We start from the raw sequence: 18,155 nt of genomic DNA, 5'->3' as shown, positions 1-18,155 counted from the left end.
ACTGAGTTTATGCCAGAAACCCTCTCCACCCTGATTGTACACCTGTAGAAACAAGATGAATATTTGAAAAAGCTAGGTCACAAAAAAATGGAAAGATTATATATATTCTGCTCCAAAGAAGCATCTTTTGACATTAAAATTCTTAAAGAAGAATTGGCTAGTTTAAGTCAATTTGACACAAGCCTGAGTCATCAGAGAGGAGGGAGCCTCAATTGAGGAAAATTCCATACAATCCTACTGTAGGCTAGCCTACAGAGTATGTTCTTAATTAGTGATTAATGCAGAACGGCCCAGCCCATTGTGAATGGTGCACCCCTGTAGGATGATGTCATATAGGTGAAGGCAGGTACAAGATAGAACAAGGCCTGTCATTGGACAAAAAGGAAGGATGGGCGGGAGAAAAGTTTTAGAGAGAGGAGGGGACTGGAGTGAGGGAAGAGGAAGCAGTGGAGAGAACATGGAGGCTGATGTTAAGATTCTCAGCACATTTACAGGTTGTTATGAATGTTCTTTTTTTTTTTTTTTTTTTTTTTTCGGAGCTGGGGACCGAACCCAGGGCCTTGTGCTTGCTAGGCAAGCGCTCTACCGCTGAGCTAAATCCCCAACCCTGTTATGAATGTTCTTAAGGGATGGATGTGGACAGGGCTTTGTATGTCTAGGTGGGCAATTATATCTTATCAATTGGATCTGAGGTTATTGTGTTGTGTGTTCTTTCTTGTGGCGATTTAAGTTTAAGAGAGTATGTGGCGGCCAGAGACACTAGGCCTCCACGGAATTGGGATGTATATTTCTGGCATGGTGGCAACCTGCCTTGGGAACTGGATGGGTAGAGAGATTGTTGCCAGGCTCAGAGAGAGGCCATTGGCAGTGTGAGGTGGGATAGAGCAAAGCGGGTGAGAGGCTTTGCTGACTGAGGTGAAGATGTCCACCAGATATCTTGGGGCACTGCGGTGCTGGACCTAGTGTGGGGGAAAAAGACATCAATTTTTATAATTTTACAGCAGCACACCCCTGGTCAGGTGGTTCTGGGTTCCAAGAGAAAGCAAACTAAGCTAGCCAGTGAGCAGCATTCCTCCATGGCTTCTGATCCTGCCTCAAGGTTCTTGCCCTGCTTGAATCCATGCCCTCACTGCTTTTGATGGCGAACTGTTTACGTGGAACTGTGAACTAAATAAAACTTTCCTTCCCCAAGATGCTTTTGGTCATGGTGTTTCGTCAAAGCAATAGTAACCCTAACTAAGACATCTATGCAACTATAAAATAACCAATGGGAGAAATGCTGCCACAGCTCCCTTATCATAGCAAAGTTTGACTTCTAATCTCAAAGCACTGTTTCTCATCACTGAGGGATTAGAGCTTGTCTGACCTTGTTAGGCTTCCTTCCAATCAATAGTTATCTCAGCTTGACTTTAGTCGTATTTACCCTTCCCCCCGCCCCATCAAATTCCCTGTTTTAATTGATTATTTGCAAAAGCAAATCCACATTCGTTTGCTTCTGTCTGCATATTAACCACAGAGCAAATAGGTTGCTATGCAGACGGAAAGGCTAAATACATACCATTTCAAAGTTTTCTAGAAAGCTCAAAATGGAGACTTCTGTTTTCTGGGGCACCGGAAGATGAAAAGTGTCAGAAATAGGAAGTCACCAGAGTAAGGAGAAGACCAGACATAAGCTGCTAAATATAAGCAGTTATTCTATACTCCTCAGAACTTCCGAACAGCTGATCCTAGAGGGACATGATTTTTTTTTTAAAGCTATAATCCTTTGGGATGAAATCTACTAGAAGTTTGGAAGGTGAAAGTAACTTTCTGCAGAGAAAAAAACACCATGCTGACAAAAAGCAAGTTCGGCAAACATGTGCACCGGTTCACACCTCTCCCAAGACAAGGAAGCATTTGTCTTGGCGAGTCCACAAAAGGCTAAGAGGCTGATGCATGCGGACAGGTACCAGTGAGAGGAAAACTCCAGTCAGAGGAAGGGGTTTCTGAGAGTTAGGTCAGACATGGTGGAGAGCCCAGCTATACAACTCAAACACTTCAATAGCATCCAGGTGGAGGGCGGCAAAGACCTTCGCCATAGAGAGATGACAATTGCTTGGTGATAGCATTTTTAAGACAGGTTGACTTCTGTAATTTGGTTGTTCCAGGGCTGCATCAGCTAGGTCTCCATGACAACAGAAGACTGTTATACTCATTTACCTAGAGCAGAGGCTGTTGATCTCTACTTACTCTAACTTACTGTCTTAACCAGAATTTTTGTCCTCCCTGGAAAGTGAGTTGTGAACCTACTTGTTCTCAGCGAGTTCCACGTATAACAAGAGTCAATAGGTTTGTTCATGGACTGCTTAAGGCCATTTACGCATGTCCTTGTAGTTACATAACTTAATTATTACCCGAAGCAAAGCAACTGTAGTGCTGAGGAGAGTGGTTGCTTCTGTGGGAACTAACCCAAGAGAACTACTCATGCTTGGCACAAGGAACATCCGTGTTACCTCTCAGACCTCCCAAAACTTTATAAAACCAAAGCAGAGGTACAAAAGGCATAAACCCACTGTGCAAAGGAGAAGGCAGCGATGGTTGTTAAAAAAAAAAAAAAAAAAAAACTATAGGTCACTGATTTGGACCAAGTTCCAGCACTAGTTCCCCACAGGCCAGGCTGGAGTCATTCACCTTAACATCTTATGCAACTACACTTTAACAAATCTGTTTAACCGAGCTGGAGATGTAGCCCCAGGGTAGCACACTTGCCTAACTTGCAAGGTTTGAGTTCAAACCCTGGCACATTTAATTGACTAATTAAAACAGGCCTAAAGTAAGCTGGTATTAAACAATTATTTTTATTGCTTATCCTTCCCCTCCCTAAACTTTTTAAAGTAACTTTTTGCTTTTGTTTTTAACTTTCTTCAGCCTTATTCCATCTTTAAGATCGGTGTCCTCTGCCCAGCATTGCTCAACTCTGGACCTAAAGGTGAAGCCAGTGGAGATCCATATATAATTTTGTATATGTATAAATTCATGTATATGTGTCTGTACACATGTGTGTGATATCATGTGTCTCCTTCAAATTGCCCTCCACTTTATTTTTCAGGCAGAATGGCCCCCTGAATCTAGAGTTCACTGATAGGCTGGACTTGTTGGCCAGCAAGCTCCTGGCCTCCTCCTGCCTCCACTTTCCCAAAGCTAGGATTATTAATGCACGTTACTACATCCCGCTTTTCATGTGGGTGCTGGGAATCCAAACTCATGTTCTCTTGCTTAAGAACAAGCATTTACAGACTGAGCCATCCTTCCAGCTCCCTAAGTTGTAGGGTTCAGTTGTTAAAAAAAAATTGTAGAATAGACAAACTGGAAATTAATATAAAATTTCTACTCTCTTGTTGTATAAAGAGGAGGAAAAAACACTTCAGAAAGCAAAGTGATTACAAACACTGAATTACAAGAGCAAGGAAACTGGACACCTCTCCTTCTTGCTAACTTGGCAGATGGCTGTCCTTCCCTAACTGGCAGAGAAGATGTAAAAGGGCTGTGGACTGGCAGACAATAGGCCTGTTGAAGGGACAAAGGGACCACAGAGAGAACATGGGGACTGGGGGAAAGGTTGCCTATTGAACCTTGAACTCTATCCCCCTCCCACTGGGTGCCTGCCAAGACTCTGACAGCCAGGCAGGACTGGATACAGTTTATGTAGGCTGGGGTGCAAAATGAAAACACAGGGCCCTTGTTTTTGTTTGTTTTGTTTTAGAATCTCAAGAAGGAGGGCAGAGGAGATCCCTCAGTCAAGAACATGGTTGCTTTACAAACGCGGGAAGTTATGTTCAATCCCCAGAACCCACATTTGAAAAGTCAAGTGTGGTGCCCTGGAAAACTGCCATCAATAGTCAACTCAGCTGTGGACCCTGTGTGCAGCCATCCCATGCAGCCAGAGCCCACTACTGCAACAGGAGCAAGACCACGGCTTGGTATGGACTGCAATGTTTTTACTGTGCAGACAGATTTCTGCTCTTAGGAAAGAAAGCATAATAGTTTAATTGGGTCTAAAACTTGCAATGTTTTTCTATCATTACCCTCGGTACGTAACTATTAAATTAGTGGATTTTCAGGTTGGATTCTGAGAGAATGCTTGATTTTTTTTTTTAAGATTCCTATTTGGGTTGCTCACTCGCATTTTATCTTTTAGAATAAATCATTAAATGAATTCTAACTGGAAATTAGAACAGGATTTCCATCAACTCCTGAAATGACCCCTAGCATACTTCTGCCATTTTCTACTATGTATTCATAAAATGTAGCATTGGCTCCATTGATGATTACAAAGATCAAAATAACAAGCAACTCTGAAAAATGTTGCTGATGCTCTCTCTGTCGCTGCCATTCTCAGCCTGTGGGTCACAACCCCTTCACCGGGCTCACCTAAGATGGTCAGAAAACACAGATATGTGTTTACGTTATGATTCATAACAGTCACAACATTACAGTTATAAAGTAGCAACAAAATAATTTTATGGTTGGGAGTCACCCCAGTGTGATGGCAGCATCAGGGAGGTTGTGAACCGCTGCCCGATGGCTAGCGGTATCAGACAGACATCTCAACTGCATGCGGATTTCCTCCCTCCTTTAATGAACGGTGAGATTATCGGCACACCAACGCTACTGTGTTGCAAGATATGGTTCCTCCTGGGTACAGCCTGAGACAACAAACATAAATGCTCCTTCCCTCCTGGAGACTTACACATCTTCCAGGGGAAAAAAAAAAAAGTTAAGAAAAAGAAAAAAAAAAAAAGGTCATCCCCTCTCTTATGTGTAGCTAGAAACACGGACAAGAGTTATATTTAAAACGTGCTGTTTCTCTCCTGTAACACACCCTACTTGTGCATGTATACGTGGGAGTTGGGAGACTTTTCTGTGCTGCGATTAAGTATCCTTTTAAAAAAAAAAAACAAACTTAAAGGAGAAGGAGTTTCTTTAGGTTTGTGGTTACAGAGAGATACAGTCTGTCATGGCTGGGAAGGCATGACAGCAGGCGGAGAAGGCATGAAAGTAGGAACCGGAGGCTGGCCATACCACATCCACACTCAGGAGGCAGACAGTAAACAGGAAGTGGAGCTGGGAAATAAAACCTCAAGGCCCACCTCCAAGGACTAACTTCCTCCAGGAAGACTCCACCTCCCCAAGATCCCATAACTTTCTCAAACAGCTGGGAATTGAGTATTCAAGCACTTGAGTCTATGGGAAATATTTCATAGTTAAATCACCATTAGTGTGCACGTGACATCTGTCCATCAGTAGCACCCTGTGTAGATGGGACTTGAGAACCAACGCTAGGCACTGCTTAGCTGCTGCTTTTGTTAGTTGTTTCTGACTTTTCTACCTCTGCCTATACCATAATCTGACAAAATACTGTTTTCAGGTTAGGACACACGCCAACCAGTCTGGTGTGTCTTAGACCATTTTCTGTTGCTGTAACAGAATAGCTAATTGGATAATTTGTATAAAAGAAGGGAAGTTTATTTGGTTTATGGTTCTGAGCATCTTTGGTGAAGGGGAAGGACAAGTAAGCACAGTGTGAACGAAAATGGGATGCTCTTTGAAAGTGAACCCAGTTCTTCTGGAAAGTCAACAATCTCTCTTAAAGACCCACTACCAACAGTGCTACCGTGACAATGGAATAGCTACACGAGTTTATTGGGGGGGGGTGTAAATCAGATTCAAATGTAACAAAGGAGGTTTAGGGTGACATTTGGAGTCAACACTGTCACTACTCCCCCTTCCCTCTAAGGTCTCGGAGAAGCTAGCTCTATAACTAAATGAGAATCTAAATGTTAGCTGTCTTCATGGCTCACTAGGCAGCCCAAAACAGGTAATTATAGCCCCTCTCCTGCTGATCAGGTGGGAAGGAAGGCTGAGATCCTTAAGCCTTGCTCCCTAGATGGAAGATAGCTGCCTGTGCCACAGCATAGACTCCCTCTCCCTCTCTGTCCTCAGTCACAGGCAAAGAAAACTTAGATGGGAGCAGGAAAGGTGCTCTGCAAAGCAGAGAGGGCAGCCCGGCTCCCGTTCACTTCTGTGACCGCGCAATCTCATCTCGGTGAGCTGCAAGGTTCAATGAATCTCATAGGTCTTAAGTAATTATATGACTCGGTTCCCTTTCCCTTGAATAGGCAGGAGCCAGATATGCTTGACTGTGATATTCCCTATGATGCTCATTTTGTATCAGGGCCAGGTTACCACACTTCCTAGTTGGAGCTGTGCCAATAAGGAGCCTCCAGTGTAACTCAACAGTCCCCTTCCACATCTCCTTCATCTGTAGCATCTGAACATGAGATCTCCTAGCCGGCTGACAACGCTTAAGACCTTGACATTGGAATAACGCAGAGAATGGCCATATAGAGTCTTTCCATGGGTGACAGAGGAAGCAGTAACGTCCAGTGGTGGCTATGCCAATGACAGAAACTTGAGTACTAACCACACTCTTCCTATGTATTGATTTGGTCTCTATTTCTGGCTCCTTCATTTCCCATGGTTTCTGTCCATGTCCAAACCTCATTCTTCAGCTTTTCCATCAACTTAATGAGCTAGCCAATGTCCTATCAATAAAGTCCTTTCTCTCTAACTAAGCATAGTGAGCCTCCATTGTTTCGAAACCTGGAATCTAACCAGCACATTACATCTTTCATGCAGAAACTTGCCCTTTTCTTGTGGAGGCAAAAAGATGACGAATAGAGTTCCCTGCCTTGTCTTATGTCTTGCCACCTCTGCATGCTGTGCAATCAGGAGAATAACGGCCTTGGTGATTCCTCCGAAGCACAGAGTGGGTCGGAGAAAGCGTCATATAGTGTGATTTCAAGTATATCACACCCGAGAGAAACTAAATAGCTGTGGTTTGACTGTCTTCTTCAAAGCTCAGATTGAAGGGGAATGGTCACTGTACAGTGCTAAGAGATGAGGCGTTGGGAACTGGAGAGATAGCTCTCCAGCCAGGCAGTGGTGATGCACACCTTTAATCCCAGCACCCAGGAGGCAGAGAAGCAGGCAGACCTCTGAGTTCAAGAGTAGCCTGGTCTACAGAGCAAGTTCCTGGACAGACAGCCAGGTCTACACAGCACAACCTGTCTCATAAACAAAACAATAACAACAACAAAAACAAAAACAAAGACTGTGTACTCCTTTTGCAGAAGATCGAAGTTCAACTCCCAGCACCTACATGTGCTGGCAGCTCATATTGCCTGGTTCAAGCTCTAGTGAACCTGATGCCTGTGGTATCCATAGAACTTGTGCTCTCCTATACATACTCCCTGCCCATCCCCCACCCCCATACACACAATATTTTTTTAAAAGAGGCAAGGCCAGAAACCATGTGGATGTGTATGATCCATGCTTTTACTAACTGTAAAAGGTCAAGTGTGCCAGGCCCACCGGCCCAAATCCAACAGTCTCTGGGGGTGGGGGTGGGGGTGGGGGTGGGGGTGGGGGTGGGGGTGGGGGTGGGGGTGGGGGTGGGGGTGGGGGTGGGGGTGGGGGTGGGGGTGGGGTGGGGGTGGGGGTGGGGGTAGGGATGAGGATTAATGGTAAAAAAGGCAGAAAAAAAAGATGAAAAGTCAAAATTTAGAATTGGGAGGGCTGCAGGTCAATACCACATCAGCCTCGAGTTTATCTTTCTTAGCCTTTTCTTCACAGAACCATGGGGAGGCAGCAAAGCCACAAGGTAACAGAAAAAAAATTGATGAAATATACACACAAGACATCTGTTCTCATCCTCAGGTCTCCCTGTTCCTTCTACCAAGGTCAACAGAGCCTTCAGCCCCCTTGCCTTCGGCCCCAAGTGTACCTCCTCTTATCGTTCCATGACTCAGCAGGCCAGGAAATCTGCCAGCAGTCTCTGAGCTGCCTTGACTCTGCTGGGCAGGCAGACTCTTCTTTATTTTTTCCTCTCTGCTTCAGAGAAAAAGGCAAATGACTCCCAACAGGCAAGGAAACTGCTTTTTCTGTGGCATGGATGGCTGCAGATACAGTTTTATTTAAAAAAAAAAAAAAAAAAAAGAGGGGCACAGAAGGCTTTGGTAATAACCCCTCTCCCACCCCCACCCCCAAAAGTAACAGCAAAAGTGCAGATTGGAGTGCAGTAGACATGGGCCATGGAATGCTAGCATTCTTAGAAGCTGCAACAGGCAAGAAATGAATTCTCTCCTGGAACCTTCCAGAGGAACTATTCTCACTGACACGTTAGTTCTGTTTCTTACTAGTAATTTTCTACCTCTGACCACCTCCAGAACTTTAAGGGAGTAAATCATGCTGTTTGACCCACTAAATGTGTAGTAATCTGTTACAAAGGCGATAGAATGTGGTATATGTGAAATACATTTTCCTTTTGGAAGTGAAACACTTGCAACTTATAACTATTTAAGAACTTCTGACCTTTTGGTATCATGTCTTAGTTCAAATTTAAGTTATCCGGCCTGGTACTCCAGCCCCCACAATTCATTTGTTGCTCTTTAGGACGCGGGAGCAGCAGGGATAGGCTTCTCTGCTGTGGATTCCCCTTGTAAGCCTTTTAAGCTTTGTAAACTTTGTAAACACTCAAGGCAGGAAGTGGCCAGTGCTGCCCTCCCCTGACCCACCCCTTGCACTCCCCCCTCCACACCACCGAGGAGCTATAGTCACCAGGCCCCCTCTCCCAGACTTTTCTCACTGTCCTAGGGCGTTTCCAGAGTATCACAAAGATTATCTCCAGCGCCCTCAACGCAACTCTCCCGAAATTATGCTAATGACAGGTGAAAACTCTGAACAGGAAAACCCACTAATCCCTGATCTCCCTCAAACTCAGGATTTGAAATTCCTCCGATTCTCACCCTGGAAATCACCCTAGAAGCTCTGCCCGCCCCCTGGCCGCCATGAAACCCTATATAAATGCTGTGTCTGCTCAGTTCCCTGCTGTTCACTCCCAGGGAGCAGAGGCAGCCATTTCTGGATTCATCCTTACACCTCCTGGATCCTCCCAATAAATCTGTTTTGTGAGATTTGCTTTGTGGTGTGACTCCCTCATCAGAAGAAGCCAGGAAGAAGGGAAGAAGTGGAGCAGGGCAGAGGCTCCTGAAGTCCTCCTCAGCTCAGTCAGGGAGACCCTCACCTTGGAGCTGCAACAACTCTGCTGAGGAGGCTTCCTCTCAGGCTGTGTGGTTGGTTCCTGGGCTTCAGTTCCCATCTGAGAGGGAAGACCAGCCTTACTTTAAACTGTCTTTTCATCTCACCCTGGTTAGCTTTCTGTAGATACATCACTTGTGCCTTAGCTCTTCTCACTGCCTTTGTAGCACTCCTTCGCCCTCTGTATCTCTGTGTTTAACACCTTGTCTGTAAGCTGTTTGTGACTTATCTTCCCTCACAGGGATAACTGCTTTGTAGTCCTCAAAATAGCTTACATAGATCTCCCAAATGTGCTTGCATTCGGTAGTTCTTTCACTTGGGCCACACATGGGGCTTCCAGACTCAATGCCTTCCCTGTGGAATTTCTATGCTATGCTGGCCCAGTCTTCCTTGCTATCCTCCCATTCCTCTTTTTGAAGAAGGAACATTTACTCTATAAATTTTACACTGAAAGTATGTAACTTCTAAATCTTATTTTAGAAGGATTATAGTCATGAGTTTGCTTTGAGTCTCAGAAGAGACTTCGGAATTTTGAACAGTTAAGACTTTGGGGGAGTCTGGCTCTCCTGGAACACACTCTGTAGACCAGGACGGTCTTGAACTCACAGATATCTGCCTGCTTCTGCCTCCCAAGTGCTAGGATTAAAGGCATGGGTCACCACTTCCCATAGACTTTTGGAACTCTTTTTTTTTTAATTTTTTTTTAACTTATTCACTTTACATCCCACTCACAGTCACACCCTCCCACAATCCTTCCCCCATCCTCCCTCCCCTTCTTCTCTGAGCAGATCTCCCCCAAACCTCCTCCATTGTCACTTCAATCTCTTCTGGGCTAGGTGCTTCCTCTCCCACTGAGGGCAGACAAGGCAGCCCAGCTAGAAGAACACATCCCACCTACAGACAACATCTTTTGGGGTAGCCCCTGCTCCAGTTGTTCAGGACCCACATGAAGACCAAGCTGCACATCTGCTACATATGCTCAGGGAGGCCTAGGTCCAGCCTGTGTGTGCTCTTTGGTTGGTGGTTCAGACTCTGAGAGCCCCAAGGGTCCAGGTTAGTTGACTCTGTTGGTCTTCCTATGGAGTTCCTATTCCCTTCAGGGCTGCAATCCCTCCCTCTACATTTCCATAAGAGTCCCCAGGCTCCATCCACTGTCTGGCTATGAATATCTATATCTGTTTAAGTCAGCTGTTGGGTGGAGCTTCTCAGAGGACAACTTCCTCTTGTCTGTAAGCATAACAGAGTATCATTAAGAATGTTAGGGATTGGTGCTTACCCATGGGATGGCTCTCAAGTTGGGCTGGTTATTGGTTGGCCATTCCCTCAGTCTCTGCTCCATCCCCCATGCCTGCACTTCTTGTAGGCAGGATACATTTCGGGTTGAAAGTTTTGTGGGTGGGTTGGTGTCTCTATCGCTCCACTGGGGTTCCTACCTGGCTACAGGCAGTGACCTTTTCAGGTTCCATATCCCCAGTGTAGTGAGTCACAGCTAAGGTCACCCCCTTTGATTTTTGGGTTCCTCCCTTATCCTTGGTCATCCTGGAGATGTCCCCCAACTTTTGGAACTCTTACAGTTGAATCAAGCATTTGTTTTGAGTACTTGTTTCCTTCCTAGGCTTAATGTTGGGGGGTGGGGGGGTGTTGTAGAGCCTCCATGAGGTGTGGTCTAGAAGTTAAAGAAGATTTCTAGGAGTGGGTCTTTGAAGGATATGGCCTTGCCTTTAGTTCCACTCACACACTGCTTCCTGGTCCCCTGTAAGATGAGAGGACTTCACTATACATTCCCACTACCATGAATCCTGCCATTCTGTCTCCACCATTGTGGACTAAAGCTGTAAGTGTTTTGACACAGCAACATAAAGAAAACTAAAACAACCATATCTGGTTCCTTTTCATTTTCTTTTCTATTAACATTGCTTATCACAACACCCAGGACTCCATCACTTTTAGTAATCTAAGCAAAATGACAAATACTAAGCATCTACAATTTTGTAATAGGGCCCCAATTAGGTCTGCTGTCCTCATAGTTTGCAAGTCTTCAAGTAATTACTTGATTGGTGAAGAAAGATCAAACCAGGCTATATCATCTTGACAGGTTGGTGTATTGTGTTAGACACCAAAAGAGAACATAGAAGCAAATAACTGAAACGAGCTTCCACCAACAAAATGCACCACTGTTCTTGTCTTCTAAGACTTGTAGTGGGAGAGAGAACACACACAAGTTGAAATGACTGTGGTGTGCATGATGGACGAATGTAGATATCATGGTTGGGAAATCAACTCATTCCAGAAATTCATGGGAACATCCCTTGATAATGTTACTGAAGAATTTAGATCAGAATGAAGACAGGGAGAGAAGTCATCTTGATGAAAAGGAGGCTTGCTCACCAAAAGAACTAAGATGAATATGCTACAGCTAGACAGAGCAGGGTGTGAGTGAGACTTTAGTAGGCGCTTAACAACAACTGGTTTTGCTCTAAGGCCCTCACATGGGCCCACAAGGTAACTCAAAGCAAGATAAAGTCCTAGCATGTCGCCTTCATTTTTCTCTGTCCCCTTTACTTTGATCAGTTACCTGCTTTGTTTTGCTCTTAGGTTCCTTAATCAAATCACAGTTTGGTGGTTTGAATAAGAATGCCTTCCCCCCCATAGAGTCATGTTTTAAAGCTTAGCAACCAGGGATCGAGGCACTGTTTGAAATGCTTAGAAGGATTAATAGGTGTGGCCTTGTTGGAGGAAGTGTGTAACTGGGAGATGGACTTTGTGGTTTCATGCTAAGCCCAGAGTGTCTCAGTCTCTGTTCTCTCTCTCTCTGTGTCTCTCTGTCTCTGTCTCTCTCTCTGTCTCTCTCTCTCTGTCTCTCTGTCTCTCTCTCTGTGTCTCTCTGTGTCTCTCTCTCTGTCTCTCTCTCTCTCTCTCTCTCTCTCTCTCTCTCTCACACACACACACACACACACACACACACACACACACACACACAATGTAAGCAAGTCCCCAATTAAGTGCTTTCTTTCCTTAGAGTTGCCTCGGTCATTGTGTCTGTTCACAGCAACATAAGAGTGACAAAGACACATGGTAATAATACCTAACCTGTCTCATAACCTTTTAAAGCTAAAGGCACAGGAGTGGTAACTGAGTTAGCTTACTGTCAGCTTCTTATAGTGTCATGGTCCAGAAGCTCCCAAGGACCAGGAAGTCTCCAGTCACTGTCCTGCACTCACCTTGGATCCCCAAACAGCAGAGCCTTCTTATAGATCATCCATCCTTGGCCAAGACTGCTTGACCACGAGTACTCCTTGTCCCTTGTTACAATTCTTCTTCTGTTTATATCTAAGGCTTGTGTCAGTGCTCCAAAAATCAACTCTGAGTCACTGCACCCTTTAATCTGTATTTCCCAATATGATCACACGGATTAGATCTCTTTTCTATGCTTTTCATAACTACTTATCTCTTTGAATCTTAAATTGTGTGTGTGTACTGGAGTGGGTGTTTGTGCATGGCATTTGGCACTTGGACCCAGGGCTTACTTATTACATAAAGCTCCAATTGTGAGACTGAAGAGGCAGGAAGAGAACAAACCGTTGAAGTTAAATGGCAGAGCTGCAAGCCTTTAATCCCAGCACAGGGTGGGCAGGTAGCTCTCTGAGTTTGAAACCAGCCAGGTCTACAGATTGAGGTCCAGGACAATCAGAGCTACATGGTGAGACTCTGACTTGAAAAACCAAAACCAAACAAAAAAAAAACAAAAAAAAAAAAAACAAAAACAAAAACAAAAAAAAAAAAAAACCCAGACTATTATTACAGGTCACATTAAATGGTTTACATTATATCTTTTAAAAAAACAAACAAAAAACATCTTCTCTCGTATATTAATGCCACCCACAATTTCCCCTACCTCCTTTCCTCCCAGTCCTCACCCAAACCCCCCACCCTCCCTCTCTCCTAAATCCACTTCTCCATTTTCCTTCAGAAAAGGGCAGGCCTCCAAGGATACCAACCAAACATAGCACATCAAGGTATGATAAGATTAAGTGTATCCCCTCATTTAAGGCTAGATGAGGCAACCCAGTAGGAGAAAAAGGGTCCTAAAAGGAGCAAAAGAGTCAGAGACAGCCCTTGCTCCCACTGCTATGGATCCCACAAGAACTCCAAGTATATAACATAAAAGCAGAGGACCTAGGTCAGATCCACACAGGCTCTTTGATTGTTGGTTCAGTCTCTTTGAGCCCCTATGAGCCCTGATTAATTTATTCTGTGGGTTTTCTTGTGGTGGTCTTGACCCCTCTGGCTCGTACAATCTTTCCACAGGATTCTCTAGGTTGTATCTAATGTTTGGTTGTGGGTCTCTGCATCTGCTCCTCCCAGATGCTGGTTGAAGCTTCTTTGATGACAATTATGCTAGGCTCTGGACTACAGGCATAGTAAAGTCTCATTAGGAATTATTTCATTGACCTTTTTTTTTTTTCTGGTTACGTCTGGTTCTATCCTAGGTCTTTGGGCTATCCACCCTCTGGTTCCTGGCCCTCCAAGCACTGTCAAGTATGGGCTCCTTCTGTCAAGGTTCTCAAGCTGGATCAGTCATTGATTGGCCACTCCCACAAGTTCTGAGCCACCTTTGCCCCAGAACACCTTTAGAAAGGACAAATTGTAGGTTGAAGGATTTGTGCCTGGGTTGGTGACTCAATCCCTTCACTGTAAGTCTTGCCTGGTTGCATAAGATGGCTGGTTCAGGCTCCGTATTCCCCATTACTAGGAGTCTTGGGAGTTTCCATTGCACTTAGCTTTTACCTTGCTCCTGAAATGCTTCCCAATTCTAGCCATCTTTCCCAGTACTCTCTCCCTCTGTGTCTCCCATCCCTGCCTGATCCCTCCTGTTTCCTAGTCAATCCACGAAATTTCTATTTCCCCTTCCCAGGGATATTCATGTGTCTCCCCTTGAGCCCTCCTTGTTACTTAGCCTATCTGGGTCTGTGAACTGTCACATGACTGTTCTTTACATCTAATCTCTACTTATAAGCGAGTGCATACCATGTCTGGGTCTGGGTTACCTCACTCTGGATGATTTTTTTTCCTAATTCCATCCACTTGCTGCAAACTTCATGATGTTGGTTTTTTTTTTTTTTGAACAGAAGAATAATTCTCCATTGTATAAATATACCACATTTTCTTTATTCTATCTTCAGTTGAGGGACATCTAGCTTGTTTCCAGTTTTTTACTATCATGAATAAAGCTGCCATGAACATAGTTGATTGAGCAAATGCCTTCGTGGTAGGATGGAGTGTCTTTGTAGTATAGCTGGTCTTGAGGTAGATCAATTACCAATTTTTTAAGAAACCTTGATATTGATTTCTAAAATGGCTGTACAAGTTTGCACTCTTAGCAGGAGTGGAGGAGTGTTCCCCCTTGCTCCACATCCTCACCAGATTGAGCTGTCACTTGTACTTTTGATCTTAGCCATTCTGACAGATGTAAGATAGAATCTTGGAGTTGTTTTGATTTGCATTTCCCTAGTGGTAAGGATGCTGAACATTTCTTTAAATGTTTCTTGTCCATTTGTGATTCCTCTGTCAAGAATTCTGTTTACATCTGTACTCTATTTTTTAATGGAATTATTTAGTTTGCTGATGTTTAATTTCTTGAGTTCTTTATATATTTTTATATTATCCCTCTGTCAGATGTGGTGTCAGTAAAAATGTTTTCCCATTCACATGTAGGCTAATGTTTTGTCTTATTGATGGTGTCCCTTGCTTTACAGAAACTTCATTTTCATGAGGTCCCATTTAGACCATCCAATTAGACCAGCATCGTTGTTGAAGATGCTTTCTTTTTTCAGTTGTGTGTTTCTGACGTCTTTATCAAAAATCAGGTGTCCATAAGTGTGGATTAACATCTAGGTCTTTAATTAGATTTTATTGAGCAACCTGTTTTTATGCTAATACCATGCAATTTCGATTACTATAGCTCTGTAGTACAGCTTGAAATTAGGGTGATAACCTTTGGAAGTTCTTTTATTGTTTTAGTTCTCCTGTTTTTTATTTTGTTTGTTTGTTTGTTTCTCCATATGAAGTTGAATATTTTTCTTTTAAGGTCTGTACAGAATTGTTACAGTGTATCTTAGTTGTCATTAAAAACCATGTTAAAAGGCAATATGAAGTTTAAGGATTCTTTTGAAAGTCAGTTGTGTTGGATGGTGTTTTGCTGGGGCAAACAGTGAAGGAACATTTTGTTAAAGTGGACACAGGTGTTAAAGTTTAAGGTAGGCTTGTGAAGGAATGTTTTGCTGAAGCAGACACAGGAAAGAGGATGTTTTGCTAAAGCAAGCATAGGAAAGGACACGTGATGAAGGATTCTTTGCTAATAACATGCTTGTATTGATGTGCCTTACATTGTGTAGTTGAACTGCATTTGTCAGAACTCCATAGAAAGAAATGCATCAGAAAAACTTCTGGCGATGTGCTGCAGTTTCTCACCACTTCCACAGACCAAGGCTGATGGCAGAGTGATGTCAGCTTGCACACTTGAAGCATGACCCGTGGAGGACATGTGATATTTGGAAGGTATACATAGGGCTCAATGGACAGTGACGGGGCTGAGCTTGGCTTGCTTATAGAACTAGCTGTGTAACGCTAGTGGGTCTCAAGTCTTCCTTGGTCAACCCTTCCCTGAGAGAGGCACAGCCAAGAACCTCTTCTGGTGTTCTTCTTGGTCCTTCCTTGAGGCAAGGCTGGGGCCTAGCTGTTCCTGATAGCTTGTGCCACCAATGTTGCTGACCCAATATTTCCATGAGGTACTTGAAAGTAGACAGAGCTGCCACTGCTAACCTGTGAACTGAGCTACGGATTTCCAGACAACACAGATTGGAATTGCTCCAAAGAACCTTTCTAAACATTAGGTCTACTTCCCCTTACTCTTCTTTCCCACTCCCTTTGGTGGGTGATGGGTTAAAGGGAGGTTAAAGCCTTTAAGAACCATCATTAAAAATAGGTTTTGAAAAAAATTAAAGTTACAGGAATAGGACGAGAAAAGTAGTAGATGTGAACACATTTGTAATTAGAAAAAAAAAATCACCTTTGCAGAACTGATGGGTTTGGGTATAAATGGCTACGAAAATAGATACTGAGTTTTAAGTTGATATAATAGGAAAGTTATTATACTTTCCTATTGTATTATTGAAAAGAGAATCAGTTAAAATGAATGAGAGTTTTAAAGTGAATGATTGTTTTGAAAAATAGTTCACTCCTTTATGAGAGGTGGGGGGCTGATGCACTTTTGGATTTTTTTGTTTGTTTTGGGCTTGTTTATTTTATTTTATTTATTGTAGAAGTGTTTCACCTGCATGTGTGTATATGTACCATGGGTGTGCCTGGTGCTTTAGAGGTCAGATGATGGCAATGCATCCCCTGAGAATGGAGTTAGGGATGATTGTGGACTATCATATGTGTGTTGAAAACCAAACCTGTTCCCTTCTCCATGACTTGTTCTTTAAAACGTCAGGGAAAACAAGGCAGCAGGATGTCTTTACATTCCTCGAGGGCAGAAAAGAATGAGAATTCAACAATTGCTCTGCTGCTACCTCTCAGTTTCTAGGGGACATCATGACTTTAAATCCTATTGTCATCCCGATGGTCTCAAATTGATCAATCAATCAATCTCTCTCCCTCTCCTTCTTCCTCTCCCCTGTCCCCCCCCTCCCCCCCAGCCTGCAGGTCTTCCTGAACCTCAGAGTTTAAATCTAGTTGTGTCTTCCACATCTCCACTTAGATTTCTAAAAAGGATTTCAAGCTGAACATAAAAGTTCTGACTTCTCCTTCAAATCCACTTTTTTACAACTTGTTCTCCCAAGTTGAACACCTCTTTTACCTTCCATTAAAACCAAACATTTAACCTAAACGTTTCACCAACTCTAAAATATTCTAAGAATTCAGTGTTCATCCCTCCTTCAATTATTATCACACTGGTCTGAATCACTGTCATTGTGACCTGGATCATTGTGATACTTTTCTAACACCACTTTTCACTAGCTAATGCATATCAATTCATGCCTGGCTCCTTCTGTGTAATCTCTGGGAGAGTGACAACTTCTGTTTCTTTCGTTTATTTTGATTAAACTACAGTACAACCTTGTATATGCTCCAAAAATTCTTCCTGGAATCATACATACTTTATTATGTTACATAAATCAGTTTATTTATGAACATTGATAGCAAGGTACTTTTATGAAGAAACTACTAAAAAAAGAAATGAGTGGGGTCAGCAGATTAAAGCAGCTTTCAGAAGTTATTTCTGTTTTAACTCAGTAGGAGTACTTCCTTCCCACTAGCCCATAACCTTTAGGTATAATTAACTCTTTAGTGCCTCATTTGGTTCTCTATTAGCCACTGAATTACCTTAATCCTCTTTTATAAAAAGAAGGCCTATGAATAGAGACAAACTGCCTAGCCCCCAAAGACTGTTGGAATTGTCCAACAGTGCAGGTTAAAAGAAAAAAAATCAAAAGATGGGGAAGGCTGGTTCCCTAAATTGGCTACAATTTGAAGAGAAAGATAGTATGTTGCAAAAATTCTGGTTCCTGCGGCTCTCTTAACAGGATACCAAGCTTAACTGCTGAAAATCACCCTAGCTATTTGGGCAACTGTGTACAGGGGTAAAGATATGGTACCTGGGAGAGGCTAAAATTACCAAGGACTAGGACATGTCATTTGGATCCAGCAGGAAGAGATGGTTATAAGATAGCAAATGACCAGAAACAAATTAATTATTCATAAGAGCAGGCCTGGCAAGTGAGACCCAGGTTCACATTAACCTAATCAAATATGGCGCTGGATGCCAAAACTGATTGCCCGCCGGAAGTCCGGAGGAAATTACCCCCATCCAAGATGGCGGCGGCTACGGAGATGAGTCGCCAGGCGGGAGCGCCTGGAGCGTCTTTGCCCTCATCCAAGATGGCGGCCCCGTGGGCGCTGCCCTGGCTCCGCCCCGTGCCGCGGCCCCGCCTCCCCCTCGTCCCTCCCTCCGC

This window comes from Rattus norvegicus, chromosome 11, assembly GCF_021556685.1.
Source record: "Rattus norvegicus strain SHRSP/BbbUtx chromosome 11, alternate assembly SHRSP_T2T, whole genome shotgun sequence".
Lineage (NCBI taxonomy): Eukaryota > Metazoa > Chordata > Mammalia > Rodentia > Muridae > Rattus > Rattus norvegicus.
Note: the sequence above shows the minus strand (reverse complement) of the source record.